Source organism: Leucoraja erinacea, chromosome 7 (assembly GCF_028641065.1).
Source record: "Leucoraja erinacea ecotype New England chromosome 7, Leri_hhj_1, whole genome shotgun sequence".
In the NCBI taxonomy this organism is placed as follows: Eukaryota; Metazoa; Chordata; class Chondrichthyes; order Rajiformes; family Rajidae; genus Leucoraja; species Leucoraja erinaceus.
Genome location: NC_073383.1, coordinates 23,861,817 through 23,879,127, shown reverse-complemented (window position 1 = coordinate 23,879,127; position 17,311 = coordinate 23,861,817).

Here is a 17,311-nt window from a genome sequence, read left to right as displayed (position 1 = left end):
CTAACTGAAGGTGTACATCGTCCCTCAAAACATTACTATAATTTGCCCACCATTATCGTTAAACTAACTGGCCTGTAATTATTCAATTTATCCCTTCCCTGGTTAATTTTCAACTTGCTACATTTTGTACTCCTCACTTGTGCATCTCTATCTCAATATTTCAATCTGTAACCAGTCTCCACTTTTGGCTCAACTTGCTTTAGATTGCTAACACAAGTCTCGTGCGATTCTTCTGTGGAAGAACAATAGCCTCCCATCTCTCTTAGTCTGGCCAATGTTGGACTAGATAAAGAACAAAGAAGTGAAAAGGAATGGAGACAGATTCCAGGAACTAGATTTGGTTGCACCTCAGAATCTGCAGATGAGGATCCCAATATGTGATAAAATCATATGTCATTGATTGGAATGTAGACACCACTCCAAATTAAGCTCCATGCTCACTTAATGAATTTGGGTTCCAGTCACCACTAAATATACTGTCAATTAATTGATCACTTGATAGAAGGCCAATGTCACATGGCTATCCCATCTGCTTAGAGTCTGTACCTCTTAAAGAATAATATGGAAGATATTTCATGATGACAGAACAAGAGATCAAAAGCTCTAAGATTTCACAGGTGTTTTATTAGTGGTATTGGTGGAAAGGTGCAAGGACACACAAAAGGTATATCCATAGGGAACAAAGAGGTCCTACAGATACAGTTAAAAGGTACCGAAGACTGCGCTGCCAGGAATTGATCCTTGGAAACTGGGATCCAGCCTTGCAGGAGGTTCAGTGAGCTCAGGCAAATGACCTAGTTCAATGAATACGACCAAGTGCTAAAGATTGCTGCTAAATTCTCCAAATCCCAAACATTCCCTAACGACAGTAAATCCGATACATATGCAAAAATTCCATTGATTTTTGGCTAGCCAGGAGTTGAAGCCAGTAGCAGGGGTGAAATAATTTAAAATAATTGTATCAAAAGTGTCTAATCCTTTCTCACCTTGCACCTTATTTTCAATCCACACTCCGAGTTTCAAGTCACAGAAGGTGTAAGCATTCACCTTGTACACTGACTCACTTCCCTTGAATCACAGCTTATTAATTTGTCTGTTGCTCCTTTCAAAAACCTGGAAGTGTTGCTAGCCAATAACAGAATAACAAGAAGATGATGATGATGAAGATGCACTCTTTCCCCCAATTTCATACTTATAGCTACCAGCTGAAACACTGATGCTACAGTCACTTTAAAAATCGTAGGGCACAGTGATACATCTGGGACAAATCAACTTCAATTACAGCTAAAGCAGCAAGCAAAACTAACACTTGAGGCAGATTATTGGGAGCCGCAGATGTTCTGCTTCAGAGGACTATTCAAGGGCAGGTTCCAAAAGCAAAAATCGGCCTGGGGGAGCAGAGGATCAGTCTGGGGGGCAGATAAAAAACAAAAATTGAATAAATTATTGGTGGGAGTAATCTATAGGACATGTTAAGTAGACTATGACATTAGACGTAACATCAATCAAGAAATAACAAAGGCCATAGATTCGGCAAATTAAACTGGCAAAGGAAATCTTGAGTATGAGTTGTATAAAGAAGGAACTGCAGATGCTGGTTCACAAAAAAAGACACAAAGTGCAGGAATAACTCAGCTAGTCAGGCAGCATCCCTGGAGAACAGAGATAGATGATGTTTCGGGTCAGATTGGGACCCTTCTTTAGACTGATGGCGTGGGGGGGGGGGGGTGGGGGGGAACGTGTGGTAGGTAATAGGTGAACACAGGCGAGGGGGTGGGGGGTTGGTAGGCAGATGATTGGACAAAGACCAGAGATTAAGAAAAAGCAGAAGGTGTGAGACAAAGGGATTAATAATTTGCAAATTGTGAAGCTGGAGGAAGGTGTGTAGGTGGGGAGGGAGAGAAATAGATGAGAGTCCAGGTGGGGCACAGGGGGATGAGGGGGAAAGAAAGGGAGGATGTGGAGGAGAAAGGGGGGAAGTTGTTATCCCTTCCCCTTTCTCCCCCACAACTTTCTTCTCCCCCCTTCCCCTGAACCCCACCAGAGGCCCATGAGAGGAAGATGGCCAAATATGAAGAACTGGTCATAGACTGCCACAAGCAAAGCTGCAAGGCAAGGTGTATGCCCATCGAGGTTGGCTGCAGAGGTCTCGCAGGGCAATCGCTCTACAAAGCCTTGAGTGCACTGGGCATCAACGGAGTGGCAAGGAGAAGGGCCATCAAGAACACCACAGAGGAAGCGGAGAAGGCCTCGAGATGTCTCTGGATCAGGAGAGGAGGTCCATGGGGAGGAGCGAATGCCATCTGAACACAAGTCGTGGTCTGATCACTGATTCTACCTTATTTATTCAACTGTTTTATTTTAGAGATACATTGTGGAAACAGGTCCTTCGGCCCAGCGAGTCTGCACCTACCTGCGATCCCCGCTCATTAACATAATCTTACACACACTAGGGAGAATTTGTACTTATACCAAGCCAATTAACCTACAAACCTGTATGGCTTAGGAGTGTGGGAGGAAACCCAAGATCTCGGAGAAAACCCATGCGATCACGGGAGAATGTACAAACTCTGCGCAGACAGTACCCGTAGTCGGGATCGAATCCGGGTCTCTGGCAGCAACTCTACCGCTTATATAAATATTTTGCAGGAAACAAATGACTGGGATCTCAGTTGAACCAGCCACTTCAATACACGGGTGGGTCAGAGACTGATGTCCTGTGGCGAGTGATTCATCTCCTGACTCCCAAAGCCTGCCCACTATCCACAATGTATAGGTCTGGATTGTGATGGAATAATCTCGACTTGCCTGGATGTTTACACTACATTAAATAATGACTGGACAGCCAAAAGGAAAAATTTCCATAAGCCTCAATTAGGGGAGTGAGAAGTGTTTGTCTTCCGATAGAAGGATGTGTTGGCCTGTTATTTTTAAGAAAAACACTGATGTCGTAAAATATTTTTTTTCTGATGGCTTGAGATGTTGATTTCTGAAGCAAATATTTATATCTGACTGCGATGTCTATCTATACTAGTCCCATTCGCCTGCATTGGGCCCACATCTTTCTGTTCCTTTCCTATCCAAGTACATCCAATGCCTTTTAAATGTTGTCATTTAAATGTTGTCATTCTACCGCTACCACTTTCTCTGACCATATAACCACCACCCTCGATAAAAATCGCCCCTCTGATCTCCGTTAAATTTCTTCCCTCTCACCTTAAACCTATACCCTACTGTTTCAGAATCCCCCACCAAAGATTATTTCCCCTTTCTATGTCTTACATTATTTTATATACTTCCATAAGGTCACCCCTCAGCTTTCTACATTCCAGTGAGAAAAGACCAAGCCTATCCATTCTCTCCTTGTAAGTAAAACCTTCCATTCCAGCATCTATGGAGAGGGAGGGAAAGGTAATTAATTTTAGGTTGGCAAGCTGTATATATTGGAATGCCATGGCGTCATTGCCAGGGACTTAGCTGTTTATAGTTTATATTAATGACGTAGATGAAGGGGCTATGTGTATTTAATCCAAATTTACTGACAAAGGTATATTGGGAAGTAAGTTGTGAGGACACAAACAATCTGCAAAGGCATATAGACAATAGACAATAGGTGCAGGAATAGACCATTCGGCCCCTCGAGGCAGCACCGCCATTCAATGTGATCATGGCTGATCATCCACAATCAGTACCCCATTCCTGCCTTCTCCCCATATCGCTTGACTCTGCTATCTTTAAGAGGGTCTAGCTCATTCTTGAAAGCATCCAGAGCACCAGCCTCCACTGCCCTCCAAACGTTAAGGGATTACGTGAAGAACCCCGCCAGGACGCATGCGTGTCATTCTTCAAAGCAGCGGTGTGAAATCACAGATAACTGTAATGACTAAACATAGTAAGATTAGAGAAGATATACCAGTTGAGTATATGATCAAGGGTGGGAGCGGAGGGCACGTAATCCCTCAACGTTACTCCTCATAAAATAACGATCAAACTTCAAACTGGTAAGTTCTCGTTTAATCTTACTATTTTACTTCGGAGTCACGTGAGTGACTACGTGAAGATTTTAAAGCTCTGATTTCATGCCGTGGAAACGAGTCCATGCATCACATCTGCCTTGATTATGGGGAGAATAGTGTTAACATCATTAGACATCAATACGATATTGAAAACCCAATGATAAATATATTAACACCAAATTATAGCCCCTATTTATGGGGTAAAATTATATTACAGAACTTAAAATTGTTTCTGCAAATGTTCCAGGTTCAATGACTGGTTTGTTATAAAATCGTTGGAAAGTTTTCTCCGTTGACCATCCTGCTGTCTTGAGGATTTGGTCCATAGGAACATCCAACTTCATAGCTGCCGATGTAGCTGCAGCCCTGGTGGAGTGAGATTTAAAAATCCTAGTGTCTACTCCAGCCTTTATTAGGACCTGTTTTAGCCATCTAGAGATGGTCTGGACTGTCACTTTTTTGAGTGGCTGTTTGTAACTGATTTTACTTCGGAGTCACGTGAGTGATTCCGTGAAGAAGCCCGTCCCAGGACGCGTTGCGGCATTACGTTTCAGCAGGCCAAGCGGCAGCGCGGGAGACAGGGCTCCCGCAGAAACGAGAAAAGCTAAAGTTTAGGTAAGTACTTACCTTTACTTTACAGCCTTTGCGTCTGCTTGTTCCCTGCAGGGCATGCAAGCGGCCCCTTGGACTCCGGGAGGAGTTTTTCCGTTGTCGGGAGGGGAGGAAGACGCAACTAGGACTCACCGGCGAACCATGGTGCGGGTGCCGGTAAGCTGTCCTCAGGGGCGACATCGGCGCGGGGCTAGCACTGCGCTGGGGTTCCCCTCAGTCCTCCCTCGCCCTCAAGGACTGTCCAGGTGAGGCAGGCAGGCGGGCGGGAGGAGGCTTCCGACTTTTGCTGGAGCCGTTAAGGGGACCCACGGAGCAGTGCTGGCGTGGAGTGCGCTGCAGCCCGAGTGCAGCAGCCCGAGGAGAGAGAGAGAGAGGGGAGGACCGCTAATCAGCGCCCCGCTCCCGACTCTGTACCAAGCCCGTCAGCATCAGCTGCGGGCTGGGAGGGAAATGCTGCACCTGCCCGACGAAACGGCGTCTTTGGGCAGCGACAGGTGGTAGGACCGCTTAGGGGCGATCCACAAACCCGACACCGGGACCTAGCCAGCCCGCTAGCGCCTGAGCAACGGGCTGGATGTGTGGAAAACCCGGCGGTGGAGCCAACATCGGACTGGGAAGTCTCTCCACCCAGGAGGAGGAGAGACAGCCGCCTGAACTACAGGAGCAGCTCTTGGGCATTCCAAAGGTAAGTTTGCAGTTGTGGTTTTATTACATAGTTCAGGAACACAACGCAAAACTTGCAAAGAGGTACTGCCCCGCTCCAACTATACCAGCGGGGCAGCAACCGGCGGCAGCGTCGCTCGCAGAGCGTTTTTCGCTATCCCTGAGACCGAGCCAAGCCAGTCTCGCCAGAGCCTACACGGCGGACTGGGAAAGGGGCTAGGAAGCCAAACGGCCGGTCGTCTCCGACTCGTCGGAGGGGGGAAATGTCCACCCCAAAGCGGGGGAGAGACAGCCGCCTAAGCTGCATCCAGCAGCTATTGGAGGGGATGGTCTACCGAGAGCAGCAGCGCTCTCGGACAGACAGGACAGGCGCCCCCTCCATGGTGCTGAGTCCGGCACCTCCCTTTGCGACCTCGGACCAGGAATGGGAGGTTAGCATTGGTGACCAGGGGCAGGCTGGTCTGAGTATGGGGCAGGCGGAAGGAGCCGAAAGAGAGCAGGGTGTGCAGGAAGAGCTGCTAGGGGTTGTAAGCCGCTTTGTCGCTACCCCACGGGTTGGAGCACCGCTGGAGCCAAGGATGGCTGCCAGCATAAATCATCTCTCCAACAAACCTCTGCACGGACAGATTCGGAGAGAGGAGGTCACACTACAGCGCATACTTCGCCTCCTCACGGCAGCTATAAAAGCCTATGCGCGGGGAGTCGAGACCGTAGAGATGACCACTCACCAACAGGATGTCCTGGCACTCATGTGCACGACACAATATGAGTTGGATAACCTAAGAAGAGACAACATCAAGCCGGCCCTCAATCCTAAATTTGCAGGTTTATGCAAAACTCCATCAGTAGAGACCGACTCATTCTTATTTGGGAAGGACTTGAACAAACAGCTCAAAGAGATGGAGGAGGCGTCCAAGACCTTTAGCCTCATGAGGGCACCACCGGCAGTGAACATACCAAAGCTCTTCATTCCACCCAGGCGGCAGCACACCACTGTATCTACCAGTCGGCGGCCCGAACATCCGACTGGTCAAAGCTGTGGGCCGCACTATCCCCAGAGACCTTTTTTAGGTCAGGGCCTGCAGCGGACCCCCTGGAAAATGCGCCTCCCCCCAACATCGCCAGCACATCGACAGGGAAGAACACTCAGAAAGAAAAAATCACAACCCCGCCAATAACCATGGAGGTAGGTGGGTCTGGTTCCTACCAGCATATAGAGCGCTTTCTTGGACTATCTTGGCTTTCATATTAATTCAGTCCACGTAACTATAATATTGCCAAGAGACAACATAGTTGAATTGGCACAAACAAGGAACAAATTAATGGTCAAACTACCAACTACTCGACAAATAACAGAGTAATTGGGGGAAAATGGTACCATTTTCTGTCTACATGATTCAGATGTTAGTATCAAGAACAACATATAGGTTGTCATTGAGCATCTCATGAAGTTACCGACTGAAATAATATCAGAAAGACAGTGGTGGGGTTACCACTTACACTGGGCATTAAGTATCTAAAAATGCTCGGGTGAAATTCATGAGTTTAAGCACTTGCATGTATGGGTATAAATAGACTACACTATGGAGGTGGCCTATATTAACCATATGGCAGCATAAAGTCGGTATCATATGACAAGTTGGTCAAAACAATTTGGCAATGGTATATCCATAGAGGTATTGGACTATCAACAACTTACCTGCCTGGTAAGCAAAATACAGTGACAGACACCAGGTCACAAAAAATTAAGGACAACATCAAGTAGATGTTTTCATATAAAGTTTAACAAAACTATCAAGCTATACGATGCATTTCATTGTCTCTGTACTGCACACTGACAATGACAATTAAAATGGAATGTGAATCTGATATCGATTATTTGCATCAATGCTATATCACCAGAGGTTCGGGGATGTCCTATGTATGTCGCGGGGGGAAACCAGACCCTGGGGCAGTGGAATCCTCATATATATAAAAAAAATTCTCTGGGACAGATAGTTCCAGCAGAAAGCTTGTCAGCTATATATATTAACTTTTCTGACCTATAGGTCATGTTGTCATTCAACAATATATTTATAATATTGATAGACAAATGCGTTCATGTTGCATTGGTGAAATTAATTCTATGTATTTTTTCCCTTCTGCCTCACCAATCGAGAACAACGCACAGTACAAAAGGATTCTGTTTCAGAACTTACGCTATGACATGATTGTTGGAACTTGCATGGAGTTTTTCCAGTACCCAGGATTATTAACAATCGGAGCCGGGCACAAATCAACTGTGCCATGAGAAAATAAGCTCCTGAGCTGCAGATTCTGCGCAAGCCTCTGGGACTGGGATTGTTATACTGAACAATCAACTTGCATGGAGTTTTTCCAGTACCCAGGATTATTAACAATCGGAGCCGGGCACAAATCAACTGTGCCATGAGAAAATAAGCTCCTGAGCTGCAGATTCTGCGCAAGCCTCTGGGACTGGGATTGTTATACTGAACAATCAACACCATGTCAGCATCCTTTTGAACATTCACTGGACTACAACACTTGTCCAGCATCAACAGAAGTGCTGCAAGGATACAGGGAAAACCTACTCATCCGATACAGGTACTACAAACTGGAATTCCTGGAGAACCGTCATCACGATGAAGGATTCGGCTACAGTACCATCAACACAGCTAGAATTGCCCTGACTGTTCTTTTCAAAACAGCTACAGGACAACAGGTATGGGTTACTGGCTGGGGGTAAATTTGAAGGGTATTAAACTCTAAAGCCCTAGACCAAGTACACCCATATGTTGGGATGTCACAATGGTTAACCATACTTCAGGGGATACTCACCAGCCAGAGCCCTAAACCTGAACCTTCTATGCACTAAAAACATATGTTGAAGGCACACTGAGCAGCACAGAGGGTCCAGTCACTACTCCTATTTCAACTGGACACCATGCTCACAGCTTCAGACCAGATCTCTATCATTTGTCCAGGGAATGGTCAAACCAGACCAGGAATACCTTATCCAGTCATAAAATCCGGGCTTACCCGCCAGAAAACACGGTAATGTACCAAGACCCTTTTTTACCTTACAGGTAAACCTACAGACACAACCTAATTATGCGAGGGAGATGAAAAGCCTTGTGGGTTGGTCACAAAAAACCTTGTGGTCGGGTAACAAGCCTTTTTGAAATGGCTCAAGCAGGTTAAAGCTCCTGGGATAAAACTAACATGTATAAAGTTGTCATCCCACAGGAGAAGCTTCCACGTCAACGGCAAAAGAATGGACGTACCTATAAACCACATCCTGGCTCCAGCAGAATAGTGGGGGTAAAACGTTCAGAGAAATAATTTATTATAAACTGTTGACAAAACCTGTTTTTTCATTTGCAGGAAAGATTCCAATCTGCAAATATTCAAATTAGCCAAAGGGAGCATTTAAATTTCTTCAGTGTCTATTGTAAAATACCATTGGGGTTTCTATAACAGAATCATTGGTTGGTTACGATACACACTTCCTCCCTCAAAGACTTCGGCAGTGAGTGTAGTATAACTGTTACACGGTTTGCAATCACAGAGCTTTGAAATCTTCACGGAATCACTCACGTGACTCCGAAGTAAAATAGTAAGATTAAACGAGAACTTACCAGTTTGAAGTTTGATCTGTATTTTATGAGGAGTTACGATGAGGGTTTACGTGCCCTCCGCTCCCACCCTCATTACATGGATCAAACTGATAATTGATGTCTCTTTGTTCTTTACTATGTTACTTCAAATACTTGTGTCTATCTGTGATTCCACACCGCTGCTTTGAAGTATGCCGCAACGCGTCCTGGGACGGGCTTCTTCACGTAAACCCTCATCGTAACTCCTCATAAAATACAGATCAAACTTCAAACTGGTAAGTTCTCGTTTAATCTTACTATTAAAAGTGACATTTCTTTGCCTCTGATGATCTTAGTATACTCCATATATAATAGTAAGTGTGTTACAATACAGAGATGATCATCTGTCGGGTAGGCCCTGAATTCTGTTTTTAGGCCTGCTGACCCCTGTCTGTTCTGTTTGACTAATTAATTGATGTGAAAAGTTAAATTTCCAGATGAAATAGTCATGTTGTCCAGCCTTAGTTTCTGTAGCGACTGGACCCTTTGTGCCGTGACCAAGGCCATCAGCATGACTGTTTTCATAGTCAGTTTCTGTAGGGACAGAGCTGTAGCTGGAGACCAGTTTCTTAACATGGTCAGTACAATGCTCACATCCCATATTTGGGAGTACCTGGTTCTTGGGGGATTAACATTAAAAATGCCCCTCCTGAGTTTGGTTACCAGGTTGTGTCCCAACAGAATGCCGCTCTGTTCCTTGCCACAGGTATGTTGACAGAGCACTTCTGGCGCAGTTGATGGCACTATGACTGAGCCTCTCATCGTAATGGAGGCTTGCCAGGAATTCCAGAACAGACGGGATGTTCATAGATCTGTGGGTGATGTTATTGTTGTGACAGTACTTTTCCCATTTCTTGATGACACCAAGTACTGTTTTTTGGTGGACTGTCTGTGGGCCGCTGAAATAATATCCACTGTTCGGTCCGTCAGTCCCAGGTGTAGTAGAGGTGCTTTCAAATTCTACAAATGAATAGGTTTATATAATTGTGACATGGGTAACTTCCCCTTGTTGCGGGATGAACCAGTAAATTAAGTCTATGGTGGATGGTGATGCGTGGTTCTAATACCATGTCGAGTATCACCGGGACCCATGGTTGAGTAGGCCAATCGGGTAATATCAAAATACCAGATGCGGAGTCTTGCTGTATTTTCCTTAATACCCGACTGATGAGGCAGAAAGGAGGGAATGCATAAATAAACAATATCCCCCAATGCAGCGAAAATGCATCTGTTGCCGCTGACCCAGGTTCTGGTTCCCATGAACATAATTCGATAACTGGTGTGAGCCTGGATGCGAATAGGTCGATATCTGGTGTTCCATACCATGCTGTAATTTCAGCAAATACATTTTTATCCAACATCCATTCAATGTTTTCATTGAATTTGCGTGACCTGTTGTCTGCCACTAAATTTAGTTTGCCTGGTAAGTAGGTAGCTGATATCCAAATATCTCTCTGAATACACTATTGCCAAATTGTGTTGGCCAGATTGTCACATGATGTCGATTTGTTTCCACCCATATGGTTGATATATGCTACCATGGTGGTGTTGTCAATTTGTAGTCTAACATGCTGGTGATATAACCCAGAACAATATGACTTAAGGCCATGGAATGCACTTAACATTCCAGGTAGTTTATGCCCAGTGTTTGTAATAATGATGCCTCCTGTGCATTCCATCTCCCCCACAGCTGGAGATGGAATTGGTAGCACCCCAACCAAGTGCACTGGCATCAGTTTGTAGTACCATAGACGGGTTGCTGATAATGTTTGGATTGGAACAATGTCTAATGTTATCTTTCCACCATTTTAGTTCCATTATGGCCTCTGTTGGTAGCTTCATTGGTCTGTCAAAATGACCACCATAATTTTTGAGTGCTCGTATTTTAGCCCTCTGTAATTTTTGATAATGTAAAGGTCCGATTTGTGTGGCTGGAAACGCAGCCACTATTATGCCAATTATTCTTGCTACCAGTCTGATGGATGGTTTTGTGATGTCAATGATTTTGCTGCAAGCCTCCATTAAGGCTGTAACCTTTTCTTTCGGCAAAGTCACTGACATGTGAACTGAGTTTTAGGGTGTACCCCAGATGATCCATTGTGTTAAATAACATCTGTGGTCACCTCTAATGGGTACTGTATAGTAAGCATTTTTTAAATCGATGCTTGCCATGTAGTAACCTTAGGAAATCAATTGCATAGCAGTAACAAAGGTTTCCATCTAGCAATGAATATATAGTACGAAAGTATTCAAATTAGTTAAATCTATGATGATGCGGCAACCACCATCTTGTTTATGATAAAGATTTTGGACACAAATTCCTGTGATTCATGTTGGGTTTCCTCCATTACTCCTTTTTTATAAGGCCACTGTAGTTCAGCACGCGCTTTTGATTTTTCTTTGCCTGTAAGCACGAACATTCGGTTCGGTATATGCTGAACTGGAGGGTTATGTTTTTGTATAAATTCTATGGTATAACCCTATACTTCTGAAAATATAAGTGTCGGTAGTTAATTTATTCCATGCATCCAGATAGAATTGTAATCTCCCACCAACCTTGTAAGGAACCAGACCCACCTACCTCCATGGTTACTATTGGTAGGTTTGTTACTTTTTCGGCATCCTCCGTGGACGTTGAGTGTGTCTGGATCTGTAGTTGGGTCGGTGTTGAGGGTTAGCGCATTCCTCAGGAAGGCCGATCTGGGCCATGGCCGATGTTGAGTGTTCCTGGCCTTTGAGCTTTCACCAGTTTGTCTTGGCCGACTGGTGATGCGTAGGGGTGCTGTTTCTGGCCGAAGTTGTTTTTAGACGTTGCTTTAATGAGCCCCAGGGTTTTACCCTCTTCGTCAAGTTCTTTTACCTGTTTTGATAAGTTGCCTCCAAATAGTAATATTGGAGGTTTGGAGGTTCCAGGTTTGCATAGGCCTGCAAATTAGGGTCTAAAGCCGGTTGGATGGCACTCTTCCTAATGCTGTTTACTCGTATTGGTAGTTGCAAAATAAAGCCAGTGCATCCTGGTGATCTTGTGTCATGTCTTTTTTGTTTATTGTGCGGGCGAAAACCGTAATTCCCGCTGTTAGGACTTTCAGAACTTTCTGTAGTTTCAAGTCCCTGGCTCTGATTGAGGCACCGACATGTTTTCAAATACACTGGTTGACACTGGGAACATTCAGTGATTTGCAGTTCCCTGGTGGTAAGTGTCTTGCTGTGGTGTCCAATAATGCTTGTCCTTATAGCTGGTTGAATGACAAGTAGTCGATACTTGCAGCTATTTCAGGTTCCAGGTTTTGGCCAGTTTGGTCGGGTTGAATAAACTGGGACACCATATCCAATAGGTTTTCTTGCACCCCATGTGCACTAGGGGTATGTTCTGCGCACCCCTCTTCTGGGTCAGCCCAGAATTGACCCCCTGTACTCCCCACTGATGAGGGAGAAACACTGTGCAGCCCTACAAGAGGTACAGCTGTAGGACTTACTAGCTGCCCACTGTGACTAGTCTCCATCTCCCGGAGCCTGTCACTTTGGAGTATTTGCTCCAACAGCCGCTCCAACTGGCTCCAATGCTCTTGGGCACTGGCCACTCGCGGCTGCTCCTGTTCCCAAGCCGCTCCAACCGGCCCCAATGCTCGTGGCTGCTCCTGAATGCTCTCCAACCGGCCCCAAACGGGCACTGGCTGCTCGTGGCTGCTCCAGTTCCTGCAGCCGCTCCAACTGGGTCCAATGCTCACGGGCACTGGCCGCTCGCAGCTGCTCTTGTTCCCCCCTCCCAGCCGCTCCAACTGGCTCCAATGCTCACGGGCACTGGCCGCTCGCGGCTGCTCCTGAAGCCGCTCCAACCAGCCCCAATGCTCACGGGCACTGGCCGCTTGCGGCAATTCAGAGTCGGACTCATCGGAGTCAACGACTCTGTTAGTTTTTTTTGCTTCGCTCTACCGCCCGGCCGTGGCCGGTGCGGGAGCGAAGTCGGGCACAGCTGTTCCCATTACGGGAGATTGGCGTGCCGTTGGCTGCTGCTGCTGGCTGCTCGCAATAGCAGTGGCTTAGGTTTACGTTTATTATTGCCATATATACCGACGTACAGTGCAAAGCTTTGTTTTGCATGCTAACCAATTAAATCAGAGAATACTATACATAAACACAATCGAATTAAATTCGTACAATACTAGAGTAAAGGGAAAGATACAGAGTGCAGAAGATAGTCCTCAGTATTGTAAGGTGAACCAAGGACAGACAGGTAGGCGTGGGAGTGGGAAGGCGAGTTAAAATGAAAAGCATTCAGAAACTTGATGCCCATTGTGCACAGAGCAATGTTCTGCAAAATGGCTGCCTACTCTACTCATTTCATTTCATTTCACCAATGTTGAGGAGGCCTCATTGCGAGCACAGATTGCAGTAGACCAGTTTGGAGAAGGTGCAGATGAACGTCTGCCTTACCTGAAAGAGGTATTTATGACCCGGTTGGTGGGAGGTGAAGGGATGGATGTATACCTCTTTTGATTGCAGGGGAAAGTGACAGGACACAGGAATGGGTGGATGCGGAAGAATGAGCAGATTGGGGAGGTCTGAGGAGAGAGCAATCACTCTATAGAGCAGAAAGGCAGAGAGGAGAAGTTGTGACTGGTGGTGGGATTGATAGCTTTGGAGCTGGTGGAATTGGCGAAGGATGATGTATTGAACGCAGAGACGGAACGCTTCTTATACATCTCTCAGTCTCTTCACCTTTGGTGGAGTGCCGTTTACTTCTCATTTCTGCGATGTTCTGAGTTCGTCTCCCGAGTTATCAAGTTCCTCTCCCGAGTTACTCTTGAGCCAACAACGTCTACCGACATGTGGAAAAATCATCACATGGTAAAAATGATGTCATGCAGTTTTTTTTCACTATAAAAAGACCCAGCCTGAAGAACGATCTCGACCCAAATCATCACCTATTTCTTTTCTCCAGAGATGCTGCCTGACCAGCTGAGTTAGTCCATCATTTTGTGTCTCTTTGGTTTAAACTAGTATCTGCAATTCCTTCCTTCAAACTTTTAGAGCAGTTTGTTTCAAGAAACAATCCTTCCAAAATTGCATTCAAAAGTCCATTTGAACTGCATTTGTTCAAGGTCTGGCATCAATCATAGGCTGTTTTTTTTGTCGTGAGGAACTGCAGATGCTGGTTTACACCGAAGATAGACACAAAATGCTGGAGTAACTCAGTGGGACATGCAGCATTTCTGGAGAGAAGGAATGGGTGACGTTTCTGGTCGAGTCCCTTCTTCAGACTGAAAAAACGGTTCGACCCTTCTCTCCAGAGATGCTGCTGGCTTGGCTGAGTTACTCCAGCTTTTTGTGTCTATTGTTTTGCTCCCTTAATTTATCTCTCATCAAAAAGTTGGTAAACTTCTAACAAACAGATTAGGTAAATTGAATATTAATGTTATTTTTTCCCCCCGACAGCAAGATCCGTAGACCGGAGAGATTGCAGTGTGTGTCTCTCTATAAAGCAGAGGCTCAAACCATTGCTGATTGGGCAGATCTGCCCAGAAACCACCCTTTTCACACTCACCCCAGCCCAGGGAAACAAGGTTTTCAGAGCACTACAGTCACCCCAGCCCGCCCGCGAACCTCTGAATGAAAGACAAAGCTCAGATGTTCTCTTTAGCAGTGGCGTCCCAGAGTTTCCCAGCGCCTGGCCCAAGTTTAACTTAAACCCGGGTAAACTGAATTTGTATTAAAAACCCGAATACAATTGGCCCTTAATTGTAAATATTAGAATGTTTTCCTATATTGTACGGTAGACTATCATCCAGTATAGATAACATAATTGGTACCATAATTACAACTGGTTACATCATGAACTCTCCAAAAGCTATCGGCCGGCGCATGATATTTCATGAATATCCCGTAAATCAACGGCAGAGAGCTGACTTTCTGGCTTATCATTCTTTCAACGTGGAAGGAGGCCATTTGGCCCATCGAGGCGATGCCAGCTCTGACTGCAATCCCATCAATCACATTCCCCATTCATTTCCCTGTAATTTATTCTCTCTCACATGCTCGTCAACTGTCCCAGATTCCATTACTCACCGACACACTCAGGTTAATTTACAGCGGCAGATTAACCTACATTCTTTGGGGATGTGGGAGGAAACCAGAGCGGCCGGGGGAATCCCGGTTGGTCACAGAAAAAGGTGTAAACTTGACATGGACACCACCGGAGGTCAGGATCGAACCTTTTGATCGCTGGAGCTGTGAGAGAACCATGTGCAACCTTCTGCACCACCGTTCCCAGGCAAATCAACTGCAGAATCTATACCGCATCCACGCTGCTGAAGCCAGAAAAACAATGAGGCAATTTTCCACACGATTACTGGTGCCACCAACTCCAGCCACCTTCAGTAAGGCTCTGAGGCTGCTGTCAGCCACAGAGGGGAAAGTGTGCAGCTCACCCATGTACCCTTCCCCTTCTCCCCCCACCCCATCCTCCCACCACTTCTTTCCCTCGCATTATTTCTTGATAGCTTTTGGAATAAATCACTTTGAAAATTATTGTTTACCAACCCTTCTTCTATTTCACTGCCGAAGCACGGTTTGATCAATGGGTCTTGTACCTGTGGTAGTTCAATTATTTGTTTCATTACGCAATCTTCACAATTTGTTACAATATGTCACTATGTAAATATAGAAACATAGAAATTAGGTGCAGGAGTAGGCCATTTGGCCCTTCGAGCCTGCACCGCCATTCAATATGATCATGGCTGATCATCCAACTCAGTTGGTTACTGGTGCCACCAACTCCAGCCACCATTAGTAAGGCTCTGAGGCTGAAGCATGTCAAGGTTTAATAGTAATTTACTGGCTACTTGAGGAAACCGTGGAGTGGACCCCGGCAGTAATTTCAGGTGCTGTGTGCAATGGGCTTGCGAATACAAGTCAGACCAACCAGCCGGCTTCACGGGGCCTCCCTGGAACCATGGTGGGCTAGGACTGCAGCCTGGGTGATGTGTGAACCAACGGATATCCTACACACCTTGAAAAGCTAGGAGGCACCTTGTCGCTTGAAAGGAAGTGACTCACCATCAGGGCATCAAGTGTACTTCACAAGTGGCTACAGTCTGGGCTCACAACTGAAAGCCTCCTTAACGCGGACAGACTGGGTGGAAAGTGATGCCCGCGAAAATCCCCTGTATGAACGCATAAAATTTGTCGGATATAAATCCAGAGACGGGACACCTGTCCCATATATCTGCTTCTCCATAAAAAGTGCATTAATCTAACAAGGGGTCACAGCTTAAGGATATGGGGGAAATCCTTTAAAACCGAGATGAGAAGAACTTTTTTCACACAGAGAGTGGTGAATCTCTGGAACTCTCTGCCACAGAGGGTAGTCGAGGCCAGTTCATTGGCTATATTTAAGAGGGAGTTAGATGTGGCCCTTGTAGCTAAGGGGATCAGAGGGTATGGAGATAAGGCAGGTACGGGATACTGAGTTGGATGATCAGCCATGATCATATTAAATGGCGGTGCAGGCTCGAAGCGCCGAATGGCCTACTCCAGCACCTAATTTCTATGTTTCTATGTTTCTAATGATTCATGGCATCGTTTCAATGTGAAAAGTTCTGAATTAACTCTCGCAATGCGGCTTTCCCCACACTGCATGATTCATTCTTTTTGCCACTGTTTCTCAGATCCCTGGTGAGTGCTTTTTGCTCCTTCACTGAATATTTTCCATTAAGATCTGACTAATCTTCAACATTTCACTTCTGGCACTCAGGCCAATCCCATGAGTTACTCATGAATCACTACGGTAAACTCATGGGCTACTACGGTATTACAACGAGTTTAAAAGTTTCAAATTATTCGTTCAAGAGTAAATTTGACTCGTGGAAATCTTTCAACATGATGAACATTTTTCATGAGTTAACAAGTTTCCCGGGTACCTGCCGTTAGCGTTACGAATCGCTAAGTTACGTCCACGAGTTCCAACTTTCCCGCTACATTAATTCTACGTGATTACCACGAGTTTGATTTGTTTTTAACTCAGGATCACTCGTGGGTGGACTCGCACTGTGAGACAGGGGTCAGGGCACTTTATTGTGTTCCAGGTGATACCTAAATGCAAGCTCAGCATAGATTTTATATAATTATTAATTGAAGGAGCTGGATACTTTAGGAATAATTAAAGCAAAATGAAAAGTAAACAAAATGACAATGCTGAAAATTTGAAATTGAAATATGAATAAAAATGCAATGGGTCAGCCTAAGTCGAGAACGACCAGAATTAAGGTTTCAGGCCATGGCATTTCATCAGAACTTTAATTGGTTCTGATGAAAGAGCAACAACCTGAAACCTGAACTTTGGTTCTCTCTCCATAGATGCTACCT